A 10,297-nucleotide genomic window follows, 5' to 3' on the forward strand; every position below is an offset into this window, starting at 1 on the left:
AGTTTTTCTCCTTTTGTGTTTCCTCACTAATAAGCAAGTGCATAGACAGCCCTCCGTTCACATACACCCGGTACTGGGAAAACCGCTCACAGGGAACAGACTGACTTCAGGTCATAAGCTGCCAGAGCTCTTCCACCCCGGCTGCCTCTGCCTTCACCTCTTTTTCACCCCTCACTTGTCCAAACTTCACAAATGAGTGGAGTTTCCTAGGACAAGCCATAGCCTTTGCCCTCGTGTGCTTCTCATTCTAGCCAAGGGAGAGAAGCAGTAAACATGTAAGTAATTCATTTCACATCAGAAGAAGTGATAGGTAAAGAACAAAAAAGTAGTGGCGTAGAGAATGACTGGGTGGTACATAAGCTGAGATGTTCAGGGAAGGCCTCTTTCTTATTCTTTCATATTCTTATATTCTGATTACATCACTCTGCCTTGTGTTAATACACATAATGTAAAAGTGCCTCTAAAACTTGAGGTCTAAATCTAGCCAAATATAAGGCTATGCTTGCATTTTCCCAATGAAAAGAGTCTCCAAAACAGTTTTTTTGTTGAACTTAAATAAATAAACTTTTAGGATAAGGATAAATACTTTCATTTCAATTGTGCATTATTATATTAAAATATTTTATTTTTTAAACTCATTTTGTAGAACAGTGTGTCCTCTCGTGCATCTTGGACATTGTCTTTATCATTAGAGTCTTCTTAAGCCCTGTGATGAGTTTTTCAAAGTGTGCCATCCTCACTTCTAAATTGTTTGAGATACATACTTCTCTAAATCTGTATACATATCCAGAATTATTTTTGATTGAGGCCATTTCAGTATAATTTCTTCCCCAAACACATTTCCTTAAAGTAATGACTTAAATCTTCAAATTAAAGTACTACTGCATATTATTTTCAAAGAGGATAATTTCAGGGAAAAAAAATAAATTCAGGCACATGCGGTATTTTAAAACTATTAAATATTTTTTTACAGGTGTAACTTGATTTCATCTTTTATATAATACTGATATTGCTTGAGTCCCATGACAAATTTCCAGCTGTCCATGCAGTTGAAAAATGGCAAATTTTGGAGGAATAAAATTATCCTTTAAAGACAAACCTTTTTTAAGTTAATTCTGATGACTGCAAGTCCAAGAGCAGTGACTGCAAATCCTGGTTAGCAGCTGCTCACGAAAAGAAACTGAGAAGGTAGAAGGACTCGATCAGTAATGTAATGTGGAAATAAGGTTATTGAACACTCACTAGAGATTAAGACAATAGTTTGTAAAGGTGTAAATCCTTCTCATTTCTTGGGGTGTAAGCTCTGCTGTCTGCTTTGTTATCATCTTATCTCTGAATCTATAACCACTAAAAAATCCATCTGATATTCATAGAAGTCTCCTTTGAAATAGCCTGTGGAACCCTTAATCTCAAAATACACAGCATTCTAATTTGTTGTCATGGGAAACTGTGTTTATTTTAGCATTTGTAACTCCTTCCATTTTAAAGTCTATTTTCCAGTATTAGGTAAGAATAATTTAGGTCTGTGACAGATTCATCTCTTTTTTTAAAATATGAGAATCTTTTGAGAAACCTAGTCAGTTGAGCATGTTCAGTTAAGGATGGTATTTGCATTCAGTCAGCAATTACTTAACCTCTGACTTGTGCTTAAAGTATACTATTCTGTTTGTGTGTGCATCAACTAATCTTTATATGAGCCCTATAAAAGGAAATATTACTTATTTCATAAGTGCATTCATTCAGAAGGCCCTTCAAGATATTTTTGCAGCTCCAGTGATCTTTGTGAACATCAGTAAATGATTTCTAGTATTGTTGGTTTGAAAAGAATGTAAATCTGTCTCAAATCTTTCCCCTTTGATGTGTTATTTCCTTTTTTAATTCTAGGCATCAACTTGTAAACCTGATTCCTAATCCTTTCTTTTGAAATTTGAATATAGAATGTGCAAAGAGCAATACAGTAATTTGAGATTTTTGCATGCTTGATTAAGCAACAGTTGCTCTATGTGCGTACAAATAATTCTAGTCCTTTGGCTACAATTATTTTAGTTATATTAAGAATTAAATTCATTTTTCATATTGGGAGTTATGCTAAATCCAATTTAATTACTGATTCAAGGCCACGGTGCTTCGAAACCATGTCTGAACATTCATGAAAACATCGTTTTCCTCCAAATTGGCTGTCCGCACTTCATTGCTTCAAATGCTGTCCTGAAGCCTATCCTCCATAGCCTTTAGGAGAGTCAGGCCCTCTACCTTCCTTCTTCCCTCCTCATTATTTTCAAAACTATGCCAAGGCCATTCACTTTCCTAGAGCTACACCTACCTTCTTAACATTTTTTTACAGGGCAGCTATACAAAGTAATGTTTCAAGTATACCATGTATTAAAAGTGTTCACACTTAGTCCTACTTAGTCATCTATGTTACTTTTGTGGTCTTCCACCAATTTTTCAGGGCAAAATATTAGGACAGACTAGAAACTAATTTTCTTGCCTTGCGATTGGGTTCTTGATCCAAGAACCTGCAACAATGAAAGAATTTCTCCTGTACCCTTCTGCTAGTTCCCATTAAAGCAAAGTAAAAAAAAAAAAATCCATTAATGAGTGGTAATTCATTATGAGTACTACTTTTGGATATAAGTTAGAGCAAAAAAACAATCCAAAAAGATTTGAGAATGGGAATGAAAATAGTTTGCTTGCTTTCATGAAGGTGAAACAAAAATCATTCTGTGAAAACACACTACCAAATTACGAACATGTTTATTGAGCACCTTCTATTGCTGAGCTCAGCACTATAATGGACATTGGGGTGTCCATTATGTATATATAAGATATAAAAGATCAGTGAGACATTTCAGTCTTGAAAGCTTACAGTGTGTGCAGTGGGAGAGGTATGCAAAAAAGTCATTACAATAAAATGAGGTAAATAGTGTGATAGATGCTTGTGCTTGGTGGTGTTTAAGAGGAAGACCATATAATTCATTCTGCTGGATTTAGGAAAACTTAAAAGTAAGACAATCCTAAACTGAGTCTTGAACAATCTGTTCGAGTTATACATGCTGAAAGGGTGACAGTATTTACATTCAGTCAGCAATTAATGGAGGAGGCACACAGGAATCTAACCTAAAGCTTTCCACTGATATCGTATGGGTGTATGTGTTATGGAAACGTAAAAGGACCATATATCACACACTGTCTGCCTTGGAGTGATTCAGGTTGATACATAAAGAGAAACAGTAGATTTCACATTCCTGACAAGACACCAATCTAGCGCAGTGACTTGGCATTATCCCATTGCCGCAGGAGCGAAAGCAGAGACAGTCACATTCCACAGAACATATTCCTGGTGGAGCTTTTTTTTTAAAAATTGTACTGAAATACATATAAAAATTACCATCTTAACCATTTTTAAGTGTACAGTTCATAAAGTATATTCATGTTGCATCACTGATCTCTAGAAATTTTTACATATTGCAAAACTGAAACTCCAAACCCATGAAGCACAACTCCCCTTTTCCCTCCCCAAGTCAGTGCCTGGCAACTACCATTCTCCTTTCTGTCTGTCGGATTTTGACTACTCTGGATGCCTCATAAATGAAGTCATGGTATTTGTCTCTTTGTGACTGACTGACTGCACTTAGCATAATGGCCTTAAGGTCCTTCCATGTTGTAGCATGTGTCAGAATTTCCTTTTTAAGGCTGAACAATAGTCCATTGAATGTATGTACCACATTCTGCTTGTTCATCCCTTGATACACATTTGGGCTGCCTCCACTTTCTGGCAATTATGAACAATGCTGTTACGAATATTGGTGCCACCAAAGATATCTCTTAAATACCTTGCTCTTAATTTTTGTTGGTATCTACCCAGAAGTGCTATTACTGAATCATATGGTAATTCTATTTTCAGTTTATCAAGGAACTACCATTCTGTTTTCCATAGTGCTCCACTATTCACGTTCCCACCGACAGTGTGTACAGGGTTTCCATGTCTCCACATCCTCACCGACACTTGTTATTACTCTTTCTTTTTAGTAGTAGCCATCCTAATGAATGTGAAATCCATACATCATTGAGGTTTTGATGTTCATTTCCATAATAACCATTCTTGGCTTTTAATACCCAAAGTTCATTGATTTATTTTCAGCCAGTTTAACACTGGGGAAAAAAAACATTTATGTCCTCCAAACTTGATGTAATATTTTAACAACATGATGTGTAGGAAGTCGTTACATTCCAAATACATAGAACATTAGAATTAACAGGCATTTTTAAAGAGTGCCCGAGGATCAAAAATGGGATAGATGTCTTGATATCTATCGCAGCTGATACTCAGTGTGAACCTTACTCAACTATTTCATGTTTGTCCTAGAGGGTTTTTTCCATGTTTGAACTTTCATGTGTAGCTCTTGGTTTGCCTGAGATGAATCCCATGACAGATAAGAACACACTAAAGAAACTAAGGAGAGAGAAGCAAAGCAAGGAAGACTGATTATGATAAGCAAGAAGATACTACTTTACGCAAATCTGTTTATTAAAACCATATTGTTTGCAGATCAGAAAGCTATATTTTAAAGCATTTTATGTGCAGACATGATAGCTTTTAAGAAACCATTTGTTAAAAAAAACCATTTGTATTTGGAAATTTGTTTTTGTTACACTTTGGGATATTGGGAATATCGGGTTGACACGTGCATTATAATTTTTCCCACTTAAAAAATTGGAAAGTGGGTTTGTATTCATGCAGAATAACTAGTTTTCAGGAAAGGGTTACTGATTTCACCTCTAGTTGCTTATGAAGAGCTTAAAAAAATAGTTTTGAAACAGTCACAAACTAACAGAAAAGTTGGAAAATTTTTTACTCTTGAACCACTTAAAAGAATAAGTTTTTCATATGATGACTCCCCACCTACTCTAATGTGTGTTTCCTACAAAGAAGGAAATTCTCCTACATGACAACTCAGTCATCAAAGCCAGGATATTAACACCAATGCATTACCATCTAATCCTCAGACCCCATATGATTTTTACTGCTTATCCCAATCATGTGTCTTATGGCAAAAGGGATCCAGGTTAGAATCGTATGCTGTGTTGCATTGCCAGACCTCTAGTCTCGAAAGTTTCCTCAATATTAATACTTGATTTTTATACCTTGACACTTTTGAAAATTATAAGTTATGCAATGTCCCTCATTTGGGGTTGTGTAGTATTCCCTCATAATTACATCTTCGTCTACACCCTTACTTTTCACAGTGAGCAAATACATACCAAGAGGTCATAAAGTAAAATGTAGACCTAGGAGTAGGAAATTACATAAGACCAAAAAAGCATGAAAAGGAAAATAAAATGGATTTGACAACAAAAGATTTCTGTTCAAAAAAGTCCACAGAATCAACATCATCCACCACATCAACAAAAAGAAAGACAAAAACCACATGATCATCTCCATAGATGCTGAAAAAGCATTTGACAAAATTCAACATCCATTCATGATAAAAACTCTCAGCAAAATGGGAATAGAGGGCAAGTACCTCAACATAATAAAGGCCATATATGATAAACCCACAGCCAGCATTATACTGAACAGCGAGAAGCTGAAAGCATTTCCACTGAGATCGGGAACCAGACAGGGATGCCCACTCTCCCCACTGTTATTTAACATAGTACTGGAGGTCCTAGCCACGGCAATCAGACAAAACAAAGAAATACAAGGAATCCAGATTGGTAAAGAAGAAGTTAAACTGTCACTATTTGCAGATGATATGATACTGTACATAAAAAACCCTAAAGACTCCACTCCAAAACTACTAGAACTGATATCGGAATACAGCAAAGTTGCAGGATACAAAATCAACACACAGAAATCTGTAGCTTTCCTATACACTAACAACGAATCAATAGAAAGAGAAATCAGGAAAACAATTCCATTCACCATTGCATCAAAAAGAATAAAATACCTAGGAATAAACCTAACCAAGGAAGTGAAAGACTTATACTCTGAAAACTACAAGTCACTCTTAAGAGAAATTAAAGGGGACACTAATAAATGGAAACTCATCCCATGCTCATGGCTAGGAAGAATTAATATCGTCAAAATGGCCATCCTGCCGAAAGCAATATACAAATTTGATGCAATCCCTCTCAAATTACCAGCAACATTCTTCAATGAATTGGAACAAATAATTCAAAAATTCATATGGAAACACCAAAGACCCCGAATAGCCAAAGCAATCCTGAAAAAGAAGAATAAAGTAGGGGGGATCTCACTCCCCAACTTCAAGCTCTACTACAAAGCCATAGTAATCAAGACAATTTGGTACTGGCACAAGAACAGAGCCACAGACCAGTGGAACAGATTAGAGACCCCAGAAATTAACCCAAACATATATGGTCAATTAATATTTGATAAAGGAGCCATGGACATACAATGGCAAAATGACAGTCTCTTCAACAAATGGTGCTGGCAAAACTGGACAGCTACATGTAGGAGAATGAAACTGGACCATTGTCTAACCCCATATACAAAGGTAAACTCAAAATGGATCAAAGACCTGAATGTAAGTCACGAAACCATTAAACTCTTGGAAAAAAACATAGGCAAAAACCTCTTAGACATAAACATGAGTGATCTCTTCTTGAACATATCTCCCCGGGCAAGGAAAACAACAGCAAAAATGAGCAAGTGGGACTACATTAAGCTGAAAAGCTTCTGTACAGCGAAAGACACCATCAATAGAACAAAAAGGAACCCTACAGTATGGGAGAATATATTTGAAAATGACAGATCTGATAAAGGCTTGACGTCCAGAATATATAAAGAGCTCACACGCCTCAACAAACAAAAAACAAATAACCCAATTAAAAAATGGGCAGAGGAACTGAACAGACAGTTCTCCAAAAAAGAAATACAGATGGCCAAGAGACACATGAAAAGATGCTCCACATCGCTAATTATCAGAGAAATGCAAATTAAAACTACAATGAGGTATCACCTCACACCAGTAAGGATAGCTGCCATCCAAAAGACAAACAACAACAAATGTTGGCGAGGCTGTGGAGAAAGGGGAACCCTCCTACACTGCTGGTGGGAATGTAAATTAGTTCAACCATTGTGGAAAGCAGTATGGAGGTTCATCAAAATGCTCAAAACAGACCTACCATTTGACCCAGGAATTCCACTCCTAGGAATTTACCCTAAGAACGCAGCAATCAAGTTTGAGAAAGACAGATGCACTCCTATGTTTATCGCAGCACTATTTACAATAGCCAAGAATTGGAAGCAACCTAAATGTCCATCTGTAGATGAATGGATAAAGAAGATGTGGTACATATACACAATGGAATACTACTCAGCCATAAGAAGTGGAAAAATCCAACCATTTGCAGCAACATGGATGGAGCTGGAGAGTATTATGCTCAGTGAAATAAGCCAAGCGGAGAAAGAGAAATACCAAATGATTTCACTCATCTGAGGAGTATAGGAACAAAGGAAAAACTGAAGGAACAAAACAGCAGCAGAATTACAGAACCCAAAAATGGACTAACAGGTACCAAAGGGAAAGGAACTGGGGAGGATGGGTGGGCAGGGAGGGATAAGGGGGGGGAAGAAGAAGGGGGGTATTAAGATTAGCATGCATGGGGGGGAGGGAGAAAGGGGAGGGTGGGCTGCACAACACAGAGAGGACAAGTAGTGACTCTACCACATTTTGCTAAGCTGATGGACAGTAACCGTAATGTGGTTGTTAGGGGGGACCTGATATAGGGGAGAGCATAGTAAACATAGTATTCTTCAGGTAAGTGTAGATTAAAAATTTAAAAAAAAAAAGAAAGAAAGAAAAGGGGGATTACTCCTTAACAGGATAAAACTATTGGTAAATCAAAGATCAACGCATGCTTTAAATATCCTTAATGTTGATCACTTAAAGGGTGTCAGATGATCAGCTATGGAGGTACTCTTTTCTGATAATATTCCTTTCTCTTAATTAAAAAAAAAAAAAAAAAGCAGTTACTGTGTGCTGACCTCCAATGAGTTCTGCACAGTGGTATAGAGGGCATGTCAAAGTGTGGGCAAAGGGTCTGTTTGTTTCTACGCAGAAGATCAAGGCCTAGCTTGGATACCCAGAAAATGAACTAAGATACGATATGAGGAGGAGCTTCCGGCATCAGCACTCTCTGGAGGACTCGTGCCGGGGGATGATCATCAAAAAGCCTCCACAGGGATCCGGACGATGCTGCGGTTGTGGCTGCATCCAGCCCACCGTCTCCTGGACTTGCCATAAGAAGGAGGAGGGAGATGTCTAGGCTGGCATGTGCATACAGTGAGACAACGAATTTGACTGGATCTGTACTGTTGGAACTCAACCAGGAGTTGGGAGGGGTGCAAGTTGTAGCACCCCAAAATCTCATGACTATAGACTATCTATGGTTAAAAGAACATATGGGATGTTTAATTTGTCTGATGGTTCAAGTACAGTTGGAAAATATCCATCATATCATAGATAAATTTTCACAAATGCCTAGGGTGCCTAAATGGTTTTCTTGGCTTCACTGGAGATGGCTGGTAATTATAGATTTGCTTTGTTTATGTCACCGTATTCCTATTATGTTAATATGTGTGTGCAAATTAGTTAGTAGTTTAAAACCTATACATACTTAAGGTACTATACAAGAAGATATGTCAAAGAAATAATCAATCCTCCCAAGTTTCCTTCATATGCTACATCTATAGCTTTTCTTCTTCCTTCCTAATTACAAACCTTAAATAGAATTCGTGCCTCATATCGAATTTACCGAGTATCATAATTCCTCCAGGTGGTAAAGATACCTCGAGACAAGTGCTGGGCATAGAAGCCACAGGGCATAAATCTGCAAAGAAGTAAAAAGCTAACCTTTGCAAACAATATGGCTTCTCTCTCACTTACCAACTTTACATTTCCCTGTATGGCCCCGGAAGATGACTGGTTAGCCAGAGACGGGTAAGATTCCTCAAGGGAGGAACAACCTAAGACAGGCACAGTCGCAGGGGGGCCATCAGGTGAGAATTTGGGGATCAACAGAGGTGAGGCTCAGAACCTCACCCCCCCTGCTTTGAGAGAAATCTTCTGCATCCGTGGATGTCTTGCTGCCCTTGTCTAGCCTGGATTAATACTTAGTCCATAGGCACACACCTGATCATCTGATCATCTACATTTGCCTTCTTACAGCACTAAACTATGTTTTCTACCTTTATCTTGCATCTACCTACCACTTCAGCATTTTATTAAAAATAAAATAATAATAATAATAGGAGAAATGTGGGATCAACATATAAATCAAGTACAAAAATCAAATGAATATTCATATTTGACCTGATGGTTTATAGGTCATATTGCATGATCAAAACCGAAAGTTTCTGTGATGAATGCCCTTGTACTGTTCACCATGTAAGAATTTATTCACTCTGTAAGAATTCGTTCACCATGTAAGAACTTGTTCGTTATGCTTCAGAAGATTGGAGACTGACGAGAATTAGGCTTGAGATGGATTAATGATTGTACATTGAGCATTGACCCCCCTATACTGAATTTTATTGTTGTTAACAACCATTTGATCAATAAATATGAGAGATGCCCTCTCAAAAAAAAAAAAAAAAAAGTCCACAGAGAGAAGACAGACTGAGAGAAGTTATTTGCCACAAATAAAGCTGAACTAGGGATTAATATGTAGGACATACCCCTGGAAATCAAAACAAGAATATTGAGCCTCCTAGCTTTGTGTTTTTTCAATGCATCCAACCCTCAAGGGCCACCCTCTATTAAGCTCCGGACTCAGATGTTAGCTTGTGCTGTCAGTGACATTTTGGACAAACTTCCAATGTATTTATGAAGCAAAAATAAAGGTAACACAATATCAGATACTAATTTTGTGAACAGAAATAAACATCAAAACTAGTCTGAAAAAAAAAAAGAATATTGAGCATCGTGTGATTGGAATGGGTAAATCACAAAAGAGGAAGCCTAATGGCCAGCAAATGCATAATGAGATGTTCAAGCTGACTAGTACAGAGGAGATGCAGATTCTGAGGTACCACTTCACACTCAGCAGTGGAACAAAAGAATCAGGTGGATAATGTCCTGAGAGAAATGGATTAGAGTGGATCTGTACAGTGAAGTACTATGCATTAGAAGTAGGAAACTAAATACTAAGTATAATACCACTTAGTAAAAGAAAAAACAGAAATGTAAAACACAGTACCATTGTTATATGCATATGAAATACAATGTATTTTACATGAATTATTTAAAGATAATTTAAGCCAAAT

Source organism: Manis javanica, chromosome 12, assembly GCF_040802235.1.
Source record: "Manis javanica isolate MJ-LG chromosome 12, MJ_LKY, whole genome shotgun sequence".
Taxonomy (NCBI): Eukaryota; Metazoa; Chordata; class Mammalia; order Pholidota; family Manidae; genus Manis; species Manis javanica.